A 17,818-nucleotide genomic window follows, 5' to 3' on the forward strand; every position below is an offset into this window, starting at 1 on the left:
GTATAATGGTACTTTTACTTCTTCCTTTCTGATTTGTATCTCATTGCCTTCCTAAAGCTGCATTATTGCTTTAGCCAAAACTTCAAGAACTGTATTAAATAGATATAGACAACCTTGTCTTGTTCCTAATTTTAGTGAAATTGCTTTGAGTTTCTCCCCATTTAAGTTGATATTGGCAATTGGATTGTTGTATATTGCTTTTATCGTGTTTAAGAATGTCTCTTTATCCCTGATATCTCCAAGACTTTTATCATGAAGGAGTGTTGAATTTTGTCAAGGGCTTTTTGAGCATCTAATGAGGTGATTGTGTGTGTGTGTGTGTGTGTGTGTGTGTGTGTGTGTGTGTGTTTATTTTATTTCAGTCTGTCTATGTGGTGAGTTACACTGACTGAATTGACTGATCTTCATATGTTGAACTATCCCTGCATCTCTGGGATGAAGCACACCTGGTCATGGTACATGATCTTTTGACATGTTTTTGGTTTCAGTTTGCCAGTATTTTGTGTATTTTTGTATTAATGTTCATGAGGGAGATTGGTCTGTAGTTCTCGTCCTTTGTCAGACCTTTGTGGTGGTTTGGGTATCAGGGTGATTGTGTCCTCACAGAATGAATTTGGCAATATTCCTTGTATTTCTATTTTGTGGAATAATTTGAAGAGTATTGATATTAGCTTGTCTTTGAAAGTTTGGTAGAATTCTGTCCTAAAACTGTCTGATCCTGGGCTTTTTGTGATTGGGAATTTTTTTTTTAATTTTTTTATTTTTATTTTGCAATACAATTCAGTTCTACATATCAGCCTCGGATTCCCTTGTTCTCCCCCCTCCCGCCCCCTCACCTTCTCCCCAACCCACCCCCCATTCCCACCTCCTCCAGGGCAAAGCCTCCCCCGCGGACTGAGATCAACCTGGTAGACTCAGTCCAGGTAGGTCCAGTCCCCTCCTCCCAGGCCGAGCCAAGCGATCCTGCATAGGCCCCAGGTTTCAAACAGCCGACTCATGCAATGAGCACAGGACCCGGTCCCACTGCCTGGATGCCTCCCAAACAGATCAAGCCGTGATTGGGAAATTTTTAAAGACTGTTTCTGTTTCCTTGGGGGTCATTGGTCTATTTAAATTGTTTATCTGATCTTGATTTAACTTAGGTAGTAAGTAGTATTTATCAAGAAATTTGTCAATTTCTTTTACATTTTTCCAAGTTTGTGGAGTACATGTTTTTGAAGTATGACCTAAAGATTCTCTGTATTTCTTCAGAGTCTATTGTTAGGACCCCCTTTTTGTTTCTGATTTTGTTGATTTGGCTATTCTCTCTCTGCCTTTCAGTTAGTTTGGATAAGAGTTTATCTATTTTGTTTATTTTCTAGAAGAATCAACTCATTTCATTGATTCTTTGTGTTGCTTTTTTGTTTCTATTTTATTGATTTCAGCCCTCAGTTTGATTATTTCCTAATGTCTACTCTTCTTAGGTGTGTCTGCTTCTTTTTGTTCTAGGGCTTTTAGGTGTACTGTTAAGTCACTAGTGTAGAATCTCTCCGAATTCTTCATGAAGGTACTTAATGCTATGAACTTGCCTCTTCACACCACTTTCACTGTGTCCCATAGCATTTGTCCTTTTTTTCAACTTCTATTAGACTTTCATAATCTTGTCTCTTCCATATGATTTCTAGAATTAGCATGTTTTCTGTAGGTACAAAGATTTCTGATATGATAGAAGCTATAGCACAAAATGATGAATGGTTCTTCGTAATTTTTTTAAAAAAATATTTTATTTTCTATGTGTATAGGTGTTTTGTTTGTGTATATATATATGTATAATTTTAAAATAAATTTATTTATTTGTTTTATCTCCCTGCTGCAGTTTCCCCTCTCTCTCTTCCTCCCAATCGCTCACCCCATCCTCACTCTGTTCCCATGCCTCAATCCATTCTCCCTCCATTTCTGTTCAGGAAAGAGCAGGTCTCCTATGAGTAGTAACAAAACATGGCATATCAAGTTGTGGTAAGACTATGCATTTCCCAACGTATTAAGGCTGGGCAAGGGTACCCAGTATGAGGAGTACAGTCCCAAAAGCCAGTAAAAGAGTCAGAGACAGCCTTTTTTCCCACTGTTAGACTCCCACAAGAGCACTATGCTGCACAACTGTAACATGTATGCAGAGTACCTAGACCAGTCTCATGTAGACTCCCTGGTTTTTGGTTTGATCTCTGTGAGCCCCTATGAGCCCAGGTTAGTTGATTCTATGAATGTCCTTGTGGTGTCCTCAACCCCTCTGGCTTCTACAACTCTTTTCCACCCTCTTCTGCAGGATTACCCAAATTCTGCCTAATATTTGGCTGGGGGTCTGCATGTGTTTCCATCAGTTGCTAGATGAAGCCTCTTTTATGACAACTGAACTAGATACCAATCCGGTCACAGGGAATCAATCTGCCTGCAGATAGATTTGTATGTGAAACATGTGTATGCCTGTAAGGAAGAAGAGGGTGTTAGGTCCCCCGAAGCTGGAGTTAGAGGTGGTTGTGGGCCACCATATGGGTGCTAGGAATCAAACCCAGCTCTTAGAGCACCCACTGCTCTTAATCACTGAACCATCTCTCCAGCCCAGCCCATTTTGTTCTTGAAATAAAATCTCACTCAGTAGCCAGATTGACTTTGAAGGCACAGTAATCCTCCTGCCTCAGTCTTATAAGACCTAAGATTACAGGTATGAGACACCACAGCCTTGTTAATAAGTATGTTTTTGTGATAAAGTAGCAACTGAGCTACATTTTCAACTTTGTAAATTTTATGGGATCTGTAAGACACTCCAGTGCAGCTTCAAAACTATAATAGTTTTGAAGGATACTATGGGATATGATACTAATAGGACACTATGGGAATGAAGAGTACCAGAGAAATCTTGACCAGCAATATAAGGATAAAGTCATGCTTATAATATTAAAATTCTTTAGTGTTTATGTAAATAGATAAAGATTCTAGCTTAGAATTGTTCTTACCTAAGAATTGTATTGTGATTTTTTTTTTAATCAAGGCTCTTAAAAAATTAATCTGGTATTCAAGTTCAGCAGATCTTGTAGCATTTGCACATTTTTAATAATGAGGTCAAGGAGCAAGCTTAACTCATTCTCAGTCAAAACACGGATATTAACATTCACCTTCCAATGAAACATGATATAACTACAGAGGCAGAAATGCACTGAGTTCTGAGTTAGAAGACCACTCTACTCTCTGCCTGGCAAAGATTAAATTTTAAGAATTTGAGCAATTACCCCCCCCCCCAAAAAAAAAAGATTCTTCTGAATGGCAGGAGTCCATGTCAGTATTAGCCATATTAAATACTCACAGAAATAAAGTTCTTTCAGAAAAAAAAATCTCCTAAAATACCCTACTTTTCTCCTTGTATCACATGGGGAAGAAAATAAATAGGGACATAGAATGCATATTTTAAAAATTCACTTAATTCCCTTGGGAGAGTTTAACTGTACACTTGCCAAAAACTTTTCACCAGAGATTCAAGTCAGAGTCTGTCACTGTGGCTTTAAATTCAGCCTCATGGAACTACAGAAGTTCTATAGCACTGACCCAGAGACAGTGAGTGGAGCAGAGGAAAAGGTGCCATGGCCCTTGGTGCATTTTACAACCTGCAGGGGCTCTTTTACCCTTAGGTAAGGGAATTCTGTAGAATTCATTGCTTCAAGGCAGTGAAATATTTCTTTTAAATGCAGGTAAGTTCATTTCCTATACCTCTCCTAAATTTAAAATTTACAGTTCTAGGTCTTTCTTCCTTCCTTCCTTCCTTCCTTCCTTTCTTTCTTTCTTTCTTTCTTTCTTTCTTTCTTTCTTTCTTTCTTTCTTTCTTTCTTTCTTTCTTTCTTCCTTGCTTTTTTTTTTTTTAAATTCTGGTTCCTTCAGCTGAATGACTCATCCAATACTAGCCATCATCTTAACTTCCGGTTGCTAATTTTGTTTCGGTCCTGAACATACACAGACGTCTGTCTTCTCATTAATTAGGTTTTCAACTTAAGCAACCTTGTATCAATATTTCTTGGTCAATACACATGCACTAATGTCCAATAGAGGGCTACAATAGCCTAGCATCTATTGATGTGGGGTCAGCTGGGTGTTACTTACATGTCTGGAATCCAGTGACTGTCTTGACTGTCAGATGGCGTAGGTTTGCTTCAAATGGAAGAACTAAGAAAATCCAGTGTTGTGATTTTCCCTCCTGGCCTGCTAGCCATCAGTCTGAGAGAGCAAAGAGGCAGCAGAGGCCACAGAAAGCTTTGTACACAGCCCATGAACACGAATGGAGACAGTCCTCTGGGAGACAGACTTCAGTGAATCAGTTTAATTTTATTCCAGAGTATAAGGAATATATAGGATTGGAGAGCCTGGCAACAAACTTTAATTTGCATTAAGTGGCACACTCCTATCACAAGGCTTTGTATGTGATAGTAGGTTCCTAGCAGAGCTCCTAGCATAAGTCTTCTTAGCAAGAATCTGGTTTAAAGGCAGCTTTCAGATAAGTTCAGTCCTCCAGGCCCAGGGGCATTCTCCAGATAAGGACAAGTAGAGGCGGGAAGTTCTGCTGGAGAGGGAGGGAGTCCTATGTTATGAGCTATTGAGATAAACTGTCAGGCCAAGGGGATATGGCAATCTCGACCAACCTTCCAACACAGCATATAACCCTTGTCCCTATTGTCCTCCAACATACTAGGAAGAGTCTTACAGTGTGAGAAGACAAGAGCTATACTTGAAGCACAGTATTAAACTTGGAAGACATTTTTTTGCCTCATTTATTGGTCAAATTAAATTACATATCCATAACTAGTCAGAGTATTCACAAAGCACCCCTCACAAACTAAGACGGTTCTCACAAAAAGTGAGAAAGAGGCCAAGACACAGGTTTCCTAGTGCTGTGTACTCTAAATTCATATGCAAAACCTCAGGAGGTATTTTGGGTTTGCTCAAGGTGAGCAGAAATGTGTGAATGTGTTTATCTCTGGAATGGCTCTAAGGACATGGAAGATCTTATTTCTCTCATTCAGTTTTGACATTAGAGTAAAAATCATGTTCTTTCTTTTCTTCGTTTAACCTTTGCATTCACAATGAGGTTACCAGATATTGATGTGGTCATAAGTAACTTCACACCTCACCTCTATACATGCAATAACTAAAAGAACATTGAACAATTAGTCATTTACTAATGCCTTAGGACTTCGAGGAGCTGACATTACTAATTACTATCTCATGCTCAACTAAGCTTCTGAATCTCCTCAACCACAGTATCACAAAAAGTTCTAAAGAGAGCTATTAAGCCATTCTGTTTTCAACATGCTTGAGGGAGGATACCATAACTGGTTTGTTGTTTGGACTTTCTAACACTGAAGTGGCTAAGATGCTTTAAATTTGGAGAATTTAATTCTGTAACATAAAGAAGAGATAATGTGGATATATATATATATATATATATATATATATATAAAGTGGATATATATATATATCCACAGTCACTTGTGAATATAAACTATAGAGAGAGATACATTTGTAAAACACAAAAAAGGCAGTAATTCCTAAAGACAGAGGTTAATTCACCATAGAAAATCCAAAATTACTGACAATTATTTTATCCACAAATATAATTCATTCATATTTTTATAAACTTTGTCAAATTGGAAGCCTGATTTCTTTTGATTAAAAACCATTAGTTTTATACATTGTATCCTTAATCTTCATAATGAATAAATAAAAATAATTGAGTATTAACTGTATTAATATACAACAAGTACTTTTCACAGTGTTAGACCCTGAAGAAGTTTGTATCCATAAATAATATGATCAACAGAGGTCTTGGCTACAGGGATGACATCAAAATTTGAATAAGAAATTCATGAGGGTGTCACTGGCTCTCTGAGATAACAACAACAGTGAACTGAAGGACAAATGCAAAGGGCACATAGGGTCCATGGGTATAAATATGGAAGAGTGAGTTTGTGCAAGTTAAATAGGAAAGCAGAGAAGTGGACCGACAGATGAGAGGTAATAAAATGTGAGGGGAGTGTTAGGAAGTACCCTTCCTGAGCAACACAGGTTGAAGATCCATATACTAAAGAAAACAGATATTGATCCATATACTAAAGAAAACAGATATTCAGAGAGAATGAGAGTAAGCAGACTAGCAAAAGTGTCACAAGGGAATGGTGTAGAGTGTATAATCCCAAATAAAGAAAGTAAATACTATTAGAGACTGACTCTAATCTGGTAAAACTGGACATACTGGGAAAGCTTGCTTTAATTCACTATGAAAAATCAAATCATTAACTAATTGTCCTTTTTATTACACTACAGAATCCCAAACTATGTCTTGTCTTTTTCATTTCAACAGATTGTGGAGTGCTAAGTGTAAAAACTCAGTAAACCAATATCAAATCACATTGTCCCCAATCCTATATTTAGTACACTCTTTTCTCCTAGCAGCACATTATCATTTTAGCAATAGAAGAACTGAACCTAAAGAAGTAAGTTTACTTACATATGGTCACACGGCTCCATTAGCAGCAAACAAGATATCCTAATAATTCTGAGTTTTGGGGATGTTAACGAAAGAGTCTCTGATGTGAGATATTGTTCTAGTTAGATATTCAGGGCCATGAAAGTGTACCAGACAGAAGAAAATAAATAAGGTATATACAGAATGAGAGAAAGACTGAATTGGTGAGCACAATTTATCTAATGTCATGTACCCACAATTTAAGACATCATTAGGCTTCCATAAAGCTTGGATCAAAGATGCTGGACATAGTAGTCTTCTATGGCATAGTTACAAATCCACACATATCTTATAGGCTATTTTAACTATGGCAATCAAGGGGACAACATCTGAAGCCATCAAGGTAGATTTAATAAGAACCATAAACAAAAATTAATGGAGCAAGTATATTCATGCCTTTGAGAAGCAGCTAGAATGAGTACAGTATTCATCATATTCTTGTATTGTTAGCATTTTCATTTTAATTATTGTTGAGTACTTCTTAGAGGAGAAAATCTTTAAAGCAAAAATATTCTTGTACTTATACTCTTATAGAAGAAATTGTCATTTTCTTGAAATCTGGAAAGTGTTTGCAACAAATTTGGTGTAATTTTGTAGGAAATGCATCACACAAAGACCATTTATATGGACTGGTCTACCTTATATTTGTTCTATGACCATTTAAATAGGACTTTTTCAGAATAAGCAGCATTTGTCAGGGTACTAACTATTCCAGTGCCTTGTGTCAAAAAGACTGATCACATGAAGATCAAGTGACTACACATTTCAGGATGGATGAGGTGAAGGAAAACAAAAAGGCATAAGGGAGCGGTGACTATTTGAACTCCAGGACACCATTGGCCAACAACTCAATGGGAGGGCATCTTCATTTTATATTTCAAAAACTGAAAGTCACGGTACTGAATACAAAGTCCTGTAAGAAGATCAAATTCTTAAGGAGTTGTTTGTATGTGTGTGTGTGTGTGTGTGTGTGTGTGTGTGTGTGTGTGTGTGGTTCACTTTCAAAGGTTCTATCATATTCTTCCCTAGTATTTGTTTAAAAGATGAAAGGCGTTTTTCCCTCAAAGACTGGGTCTAATAGTATCAGAAGGTACTATGCAAACTGCCAGGAGAGAAGAGTCATCAGTAGTCCTAAACAACAATGAAGTCTATGAGCCACAATAATGACTGGACTGGCAAAATCTTCAAAGTGGTATAATAATGACACTTTTATCTTGAGAGTACCAATAGCTGTGTAATTGGACTTAGAGTCTGCTCAGTAGGAGGGTTGCTCTTGCCAGTTATCAAAGAAGCTGCTATTTGCAACAGATGGAGACTATTACTAAGATCCACAATTGGTAAAAACAGAGAATAATTGACTTTGGTGTGCTCAATACCAACTAATACATCATCTGTAAAAGCAAATAAACAAACAAACAAACAATAAATATATACAGCTAAGGCTTAGGGAAAATCAAAAGAAGAGTAAGTAGAAATATTGTAAAAGCAAGAGGCCGAGGATGCCTGCAGCTAGAAAGTGTCCTGTAGACGTCATTGACAGGGAAAATACAACCATTAAATTTCAACAAAATAGTTGCCTGAACAAGACTGACATAATGACAATACCAGTTGACATGCCAACTTGGACAGGTGAAATTCCTTATTTTCTCATCTTAGAGGAAAAGCTTCAGGTGGTCAATGGCTGCTAAGACAGGAGGAGTCATTTTTCTCCAATGACAAGCTCCTGCATAGATTCCCAATCTCAAATGGTTAGCTCTAGACACACACACATGAAAGCAATTCTAGATGGACTCAATATGTTTTATGTGTGTGTGTATTATATATATATATATATATATTCATATATATGCACAGACATATGTATACATATAATAATAACAATTGAAGATATCATGAATTTAGCAGTGCATTACTTTTAAAATTAAGGTAAATATTGCACCTATGCTAACAAGGAAAGGAATTTTATGTTTTTACAATTAAATATTTTTGTAAAAAATATTAATTGTGCACTTAAAAGGTTAACTATTCCTTAATAACAAAGAATGCTCTTCTGGCTATTCAAATGACTGAAATAGTAATATTTTTCATTTTTAATAATTTCTCAGGTATATACTATTTATCTGATGAACACCAATATTTTAGTTACATGCATAAGTCCATATAATTCACACTCAGAACTTCCTTTGTAAGCTCAATTTACTGTTATGTTTCTTAGTGAGGAACTCTTCTGGCTTCCTAGCTCTTTACCTTAAGTTGTTCAAAGAACTATGAAGCTATTCCTGGATTCTATGTCAGAAATGATGACTTAATTAATTTCAGAAAAGCTGAATCTGCCTTTCTGATTATAACCACTTCTTTAAACTTAGCAAGGTTAGTTGTTTCCTCCTGGACTAGATAAGACCATAGGCAGATCATTCTACCTATGTATAATGATAGTCTATGTATTCCCATACATAGTTTCAGCAATATTAAAGATCCTTCACCTATATGGTCTGGTTGGTGTCTTTTTTGTGCTTTATTCAAGAATTTGCTCATGAGAGTCATTTGATCAAGGTGTTCTGCACAGTAACTAATGACTTTTCTGCATTTGGATTTCACATCCTTGCTAGAATTATTTATTTATTAAGTCTATTATTATTCTTGATACACTGTATTCTAGACTAGAGGTCAGAACTTTTTCAGCAGAATGTGTATTAGTTCCCTAGTACTGTGATAACTCACAAACTTAGTGCCTTAAAACTGGACCAGTTCATTGTAATCTCTAAGTTCAGAATCTGAAACAGTTTCATTTAAGTAAGGGTGCAAATGAACCTGCTTTTTCTTTTCTGGAGGCCTTAAGGGAGTGTAAGTTTTCTAGCTTGTATTGACTTCTTTCATTCCCAGATCTGACTTCTGTTTCCATTTTTACATTATTGTTTGACTCTGATAATAAAAAACAAACCATAACATCATTATATTCTAAATTACAAGTATTATGGACAGTCTTTTCTTGGACTGTATGCATAGAAAGTAACTTACCGACTCTGGAAGACGAGGAAAGGGAAGTCCATGAGAGGTCTCTGCCCTCTGCATGCCAGAGGATGAAAGTTTTAGGACTTGCAAATCAGATACTTTCTACAGAAGTCATTGAACTTGGCAATAACATTTTATAAATATTGAATGTGTGTGTACTACAATAAAAATGAATTTTAGAACAGAATGATTTTTAATATTAGGCCCATAGACTGTATTCTAACAACCCTTTCCTATATTAAATGTACAACTCGTGGGGATATACTAAAATATTTCTTAGAATGAATTAATTCATGAATGAATAAATGAGGTTAACAATGTTTTAGAGAATGTCTTTGCATATTCTTTTGGATTTGGTATTCTAGGGAGAAACTTCTAGGATACAATAATTTTCTTTATACAACACCTAGTCACTGACATTAGACTTCAATATAGGATTAACCATCACACTCTGTGTTTCTTATTTAATAAGACTGTTACATCTACACTTAAAATCTTTCACCTTGCTATAGAACTTATATAGGCATATTCATGTATATTACACCTTGAAAAACTTTATTTTCATTCACCAAAAAACCTGGAAAAATTTTGAGCATCTTCATGACAGTTACTCTAAGACAAGTTATGCATTTTCAAGAGTCATCAAAGATACCAATAGGAAGAAATTATGGAATTGTAATTGACAAGTTTGCTGTATTTTAACCTCCCAAACTTTAAAACTTTAAGGAGTTTGGAACATGGAGTATCAACAGCATGTAAGAAGTGTTTGTCGCCTTCTTTGTCTCCTCCAAAGAAAACAGAACCCCAGTGTTTCAGGGAAAGCTGAGCAAGTGTCATCTGCACTAATCATCTTTTGATCCTTGCCATGTGAATAGATTCATGATCTGACATTTGCTATTCTAGTCACAATGGCTCTTGTCTCAGCAATTCAATTTCAGTGTCTCATGAATTTAATACCTGCTCTATTATCAGAAGATTTGCACTAACTTTTACAGCTGAACCTTTTCCAAATTTCCTGTTCATCTTAACCTATCCACCCTTCCATCGGGGTACAGAGGGTGGCCTTGTGAAAAGGCAGGAATATTCAACAAACTTTTCCCTAGCACACTGTGGGTTAGCATGATGTTGTTAGTAGAAACAGGATCGACTCACATCAGACCCAGGACAGCCTCAGCAACATTGCAATGAAGAAATAGGAAGCAATAAACAATGCATGGGTACAGTTTCAACTCCTTCAGGAACTACCTCAGTAGGAAATGCTGTTATGTCCCTTCACCTCAAATCATAAGAGCTGGAATGTCATCTGAAGGCTAAAAACAAACCTCATTTCTTTCAAAATCTGAGCTTCCTTTGAGTTAAGATTGACTGTAAGTCTGAGAATATAACTTGAGAAGCAGTTAATCTTTTGACAAAGTGTAGGTAACTAAGACTTATCTTGTCTCACTGGATATGTATGCATTCTCTCACTTGGATGATCAGTATTTTCAGCACACACACACACATACCCCATGTTAGAATGTGCCCCAATCACACATATTTACAAACTATGAAGCTTAATCTCTGGAAAAGCTGAAGTAGTGTCAAATGTTATGCATTTAGAGTTTAGATTGTGTTATCAATCGTACAGATTCCTCCAAAACTTACTCCTGAAAGATTATAGAATATTCTATGGAAACTTTATATTAGACCTTGCTTAATTCATTGTTGCTACACCTGGTGAATCCTTTAAAAAAATATAAGGAACTAGAAAATTGCTATAAAGCAACTTATAGGATAAACATATTTAAAATAATATCTACAGTTATTTCTTTTTGTGCTTTATCCATTTAATAGAGTAAATATAATCATATGTATTTATCATTTTGCCCCACTATACATGAGCTCTTTACCAATCATGTCATAAACACAGATCTACAGAAGTTGTTGGTGTCTCAGTTTTCAGTTGAGCCTCTTGGGTGTGTCCTTGTAGCTTTTGGAGTCACTTTGCTTCTTTTCCAATTTTTGACTTCTAATTTTTTTTCTTGTCTCATTGTACTGGTGAGCATCCCCAGTAGAAGTCTGTTGATTAGAGCACATCCCTTGCATCTAGGTAGGTTTGTTGTTAGTTTTTCATGACTTCCAGTGGATACCGAAACCATAGGCAGTAATAGAACCTGCATGTATATTTTTTTTTACTTATCCATATACCTATGATAGTCAGTGTCTCTTTTGCATGACTTCGTTTCCAGGACCCCTACTCTAGCTTTAAGAAAAATAACGTTTGCTTGAACATGAGTGCTGAGATAGAACCACAGTTGACTTAAAACCTGAGAAGATCATGATACAATGATTGACACATCCCAGACAGGACAAAATGGATAGTGAGCTTCGATTTGTGCCTGTCAGAACAGTAGCAGTTTAAATTATGTGCTGTTTATTTCTAGAACTTCTAACTTAATGGTTCAGGACTGTGGCTGTCTGTAGGTATTGAAATTTAAAAAAAAAAGGTACAAGTTAAGAAGATATTGCTGTTTAGGCCTTTGGAATAAATTTTATTTTCAGTCCTGTAGAATGAATTTTAGAATTTGGAATCAAGTATATTTAAATTATAAATCTCCTATAGCAAACTGCTCAATAAATACTCAAATATTTCAAATAAATAAAATACAGCCATTCTTACCTCACTAGTTCACCTTTTACTTTGATTACATATCAACATGGAAATCATTCAGACTAAGGGTTTGGAATACTTAAAAAGAAAAAAAAAATCCTTGTTCATGGCCAAGTGAGGTGGTTCACACCTGTAATCACAACACTTAGGGGCTAAAGCAGGAGGATTGTTAGGAATTCACAGTTAGCCTGAGCTACAAGGTGAGCTGATATCTCAAAACAAAGCAACACCCTACACTTTACAGTATAATTATAAACCATAATTCACCTAACACTATAACCCAGAAATGCACAAGTCCTACAGAAAGGAGAAAAAATTTCTCTCCTTGCCTCTTGCCTTTCTTTCTTCTCACACACCTTTTCCTTCCATTTTCTTCTCTTCCTCCTTTCCTTAGTCTATTTTCATCTTACACTTTTGTGTTCTCATTCACTTGCTCTTTCCTCACTTTCAATTAAGTCCCATTCAAATGTAGTATTTTCTTCTAGCTGCCAACCATATATAATTGTTCAAAGTGGCAAGCATATAAGGTGACAGTAAATTCAATATTTTTTTTTGTCTTCTCTACTGTATTGCCTAAGGAGTCTTGTCTCAACTTTCTTTTACCTTTCCAAAATGGTAGAAAGTATTATTTATTCTTGAAATCTGAGGTTTGCTATTTATCCAAGTGGAAAATTAGTCCTGTATAATATACAAATGATGCTGTTTACCATTTCCTGTACTTCTCCTTGAATTATATTTCATGAAGCAATAATACTGAAACATTTACTTCTTACTTGTAAAATAAACTGGTACCCCTTGCCTATTATCTCTCTTGGAACAATTGGAATCATGTCACTCTCTCTTGTAAATGACTTGTTTCACACACACACACACACACACACACACACACACACACACACACATGCACCCCAAATAAAAACTAAATTGAGATTCTGCATATCTGTACTATACTTCACATCTACCATTGACTGCTCTGTGTTAACTTATTCTTGGATAACTGTCTATGATGCCATTAACTGGCCAGTTGCTAAGATGTGTTTAAAACCTCTACAGCCAGGTGATGGTGGTGCATGCGTTTAATCCCACTACTCAGGAGGCAGAGGCAGGCAGATTTCTATGAGTTTGAGGCCAGACTGGTCTACAAAGGGAGTTCCAGGACAGCCAGGACTGTTATACCTTGTCTTCAAACAAACAAACAAACAAACAAACAAACAAAGCCAAACCCCTGCATTTGATTGTTGATTGAGCTAGACTCACTCTTGCTAGAGTATTGCTCTCCCGTGTATATTATTAGGTGAAGATAACTGTTAGGGAATGAATTTGGAGACAAGAAAAAGTACAAGGCAATAATATGGTAAAGTAAAAACATCTTTTAAAATTTAAAAATAGACACAAAATTTTAAAAATAATTTTATTATTAAATCTGACTTATATGTTTAAATACAGGTAAAATTCATATAAAATCAATGCAGTTTTTATATATTAAATTAAAATTTTGAGACGTTAAATATACTTAACTTAATCATGTCCACTTTATTTGAAGTGCATTTTATAGTAAGTGTAAAGACAAAAATTGTTATCTTTTTTTTTTTTTATTTTAGACTGGTCAATTGGCTTGGTTTGACTGGAATCTAGGCGATATTATCTCCATGTTTTAGAGACATGGGAACTTTTAGAAATACATTGAATTCTTTGTGAAGGTTTAGATAAATTACTTACTCTAGTTACAACTCTAAATTGTGTATTTCCATGAGTCATAATTAAAAACAAAAACATTATGCTGATTTCTGTGTCCTTCTTAAGGCTATAATTAGCTGCAACAAGTCATTTTGTGTATGATTCAGACTTTGAATTGTTGACAGAGACAACTTAAGAGTGAAATGATAAATGTTGGCTGTTTCAAAGATTTCAGTGTGTAGCTGTCTAAATCCATTGTTATTGTTTCTGGGACACAATGAAGGAGAACATCAACAGAGCTTGTGAAATAGCAAAGCACATTACCTCAGAATGCTCAGAGATCAAAACAGTCACAGAATAGAACCAGGAGAAGATATAACCCCCAAGGACATGTCCCCAGGGACCTACTTCCTGAACAATTCCCTTTGCAATAGTGACATAAAATTATGATTCTGCAGGTGAAATTAATCTACTAATGAAGAAAGAATCCCATGACCCATGTAACTTCTCAACAATTGGGCCCATTACTTGAGCACCAGGTTTTCATCACTTAAGTCCTTAAGGGAATATTGCATATCCAAATAAAAAATGTATTCAGAGAGATTCCAATTCTGAGTATACGTTATAATTTCTTCAAAAAAGCTTATGAAAGTATTGACGCTCACTCCACCAAGTGCATTAATATAAGTCCACCTTAAATGTTTCTGCTTAGTTATTTTTTATAGATTTTAAATTTTTCCCTTTTATTGAAAATAGATTATTTTCTCTTATAGTATATCCTGATTACAGTTTCTCCTCCCTGTGCTCCTCCCAGTTTCTCCCCGTCTTCCCTTCTATCTGGATTCACTCCCTTTATGTCTCTCATGAAAAAACAAAACAAAACACAGATTTCTAAATAATAATAAAATATAACAAAATAAAAATGTAATAAGATATAACAAAAAAACTATCACATTGGATTTAGATAAGACAAACAGAAGAAAAAGATCCCAAGAGAAGGCACAAGAATCAGAACCTACTCATTTACACACTCAGGAATCCCATAACTAAACTGTAAGTCATAATATATATGCAAAGGACATGGTGCAGACCCACGCAGGCCCTGAGCATGCTGCTTCAGTCTCTGTGAGTTCAAGTAAGCTTTGATCATGGGTTGTTTTGTTGTTGTTGATGTTGTTGTAGTTGTTGCTTTGGGTTTTGTTTGTTTGTTTGTTTGTTTGTTTGATGATATCTTTGTTTTAGTTCCATTCATCTGCTCTTTCCACTTTCTCTACCTCTAGATTCCCTGTGTCCTGAGGGGAGGGATTTGCTGGAGAACTTCCTTCTAGGGCTGAGTATTCCAAGGTCTCTCACACTCTGCATAACATCTGCCTATGGGTCTATATTTGAGGAAGCTTCTCTGATGATAGCTGAGCAAGGCACTTATCTATGGGTATAGCAGAATATCATTAAGAGTTGTCATTGTATCACTACTCTTTTTTTTTTTTTTTAAATATCATTAGTATTTGGTTTTGTACTAGTTCCCTGGGCTATCTAGTCTTTGGTTCTTGGTCAGCTAGTAATGTTGGGTACGGGTTTAATCTCATGGAGTGGGACTTAAGTCAAATTAAACCTTGGTTGGTTACTCCCATAAGCTTTGTGCCATCATTGTCTTAGCACATCATGCAGGCAAGACACCATTGTAGATCAAAGCTTTTGTGGCTGGATTGGTGTTTATGTTTCTCCTTTTGCAGTGTGCAGAGTATCTTCTTATACCAAACATTCTAGAATATAGAAGTGAAGGCGATGCATGTACCAAGTGGACTTCTCCATGTTCATTGAATTGTGTAGTTGTTGTCTTCAGCAATTGAGACTTGCTGTCAGTTTGTGGAGAACATCTTACTTGTCTTGACAACAGTCTGGTTATTTAGAGATTCTCATGGGATACCTTTGGCCAACAACTCAATTAGATGTAACCCAATCACAGTACTGAGCTTTATTTGGGTGTCAAGGAATAGCCAGCCAACTGGGACTCTGTCTATATGGATGTATTTTAGGAATTTTTCACTATATTAGGTTTCCATACGACCTGTCAAATGCCCTTAATTTTCACTATCTCTTCCCATATTTCTTCCCTTGTCCTCCTCCTTTTCCCTCCTCACCACTTGATCCTCCCATTCCAGCACCCCCCCATCTATCATAACCATCTATTCTATTTATCTTCCCTAACAAGATCTATCTGTACCCTCTGCGGCTATTGTAGCTTGGTTATCATTGACTTAACAGCTGATACCAAAAATTAAGAGAATACATACCATATTTTTCTTTCTGAGTCTGAGATACCTCACTTAGGATAATTTTTTTTTCTAGTTCCATCCAGTTACTTACAAATTTCATGATGTCATTTGTTTAACAGCTGAGTAATACTCTATAGTGTAAATGTACCACATTTTCCTCTTCCATTTGTAGTGGAATATTCAATCACTTTGAACCCTGAGTTTGCATTTGTGTTAATTAAATAAAATTAACCTTGACTCAGAAAGGCTGGGTTTAGCAACTAGTTGACAGGAAGTAATCATAGAACAACAGAGGGCATCTGATAGAAAGATACCCAGAAAGTAGCAGGGAGGGACTGAGCTTAGCATGCATTTTGGGTGTGTGTGGGGGGTGGTGGCAGAAGACTGCTTTCTTTCACGGAAGTCAATAAGGAGAGAAAGTTAGCTAGTTGCTGCTCTAACTGTCTGAGCTAGCAGGTTTCACCCCACTCTTTGAATCTTGAGTCTCATTTATAAATAGAACAATAGAGATTTAGTTAAAGCTGCAAGAACAGAGCCATTGCCTGGAGGAACAGAATTCCTGCCAGGCTGAGGCCTCAGTGGCCTGGCTGCTGTCAAAGAAACAGTCCTGGAACTGTGTAACTGCAGAGTCACATTTGCTGGCTGGAAGAGCAATAGCTAAAGGCTCAGCCACTGTGCCTAAGGTAAAAGAACACCCATTCTTCTGTTGAGGGACAACTAAGTTGTTTCCAGTTTCTGGCTATTATGAATACAACAGCAATGCACATGATTGAGTTAGTGTCCGTGTGGTAGGATGCAGCATCCTTTGGGCATATGCTGAAGAGTGGTAAAACTGGGTCTTGAGGTAAATCAATTCTCATCTTCCTGAGGAAGTACCACACTAATTTTGATGGCCATCGAAGATGAGAACTGCTGCTCCTGGACCCTCCTGAAAATCAGACCTAACTAGTCTAGCCTGACTCACATTAGCATGCAGAGTAGGAGTAAGGAGATAACATCTGGTCAGGAATGATGCTACCTGCTCCCCTGAGCCATCTATATGAACTAGCCTGGCCATCGCTGGTCAGGAGGGCTGAGCTGCTGGCTTTTTCTGTAAAGCCTGCTGCCTTCCTTCTCTTTATGGGTTTTACATGTAGTTCCGTGTCTCTAAATAATGGCCAAATTCTGAAGACTCACCTATAAACTAAGATTTTAGCATATGAAATTTTAAGAATTTGACAAAATGCTTTTAGAGAGAATATAACATTTTATTTAATGCTGTAGTTCCTGTTGCCATGCACCTATTAGAATTGTTCATTCCCTGATAGAATATGGCCATTTAACCTTTTCTCTAATCAAAGCAATAAGGATCCTCAGGTAAATAGGTTACTTATTTAATCATTATTAGGTAAACCTTAATTGTCATCTGTTTTTTGGTCTGACTTTCACTGATGCACAGATTTATTGAATAATATTAAAAATGTAAGCATATAATTTTAAAGTAGTAGGTTCGCTAATAAGTCAGTGGGCCTCTTTTACAATATTATTAACTTTCATGTAGAGTAAATGATTTAAAGAACACTCTTCTGGAGATTTATACTAATCCATTCACTACTTGCTACAAACGGGTAAAATATTTTTTATTCCATTTACCCATTTGGGAAACTGAGCACATGAAAA

The sequence above is a fragment of the Peromyscus eremicus genome, chromosome 4 (assembly GCF_949786415.1).
Source record: "Peromyscus eremicus chromosome 4, PerEre_H2_v1, whole genome shotgun sequence".
Classification (NCBI taxonomy): domain Eukaryota; kingdom Metazoa; phylum Chordata; class Mammalia; order Rodentia; family Cricetidae; genus Peromyscus; species Peromyscus eremicus.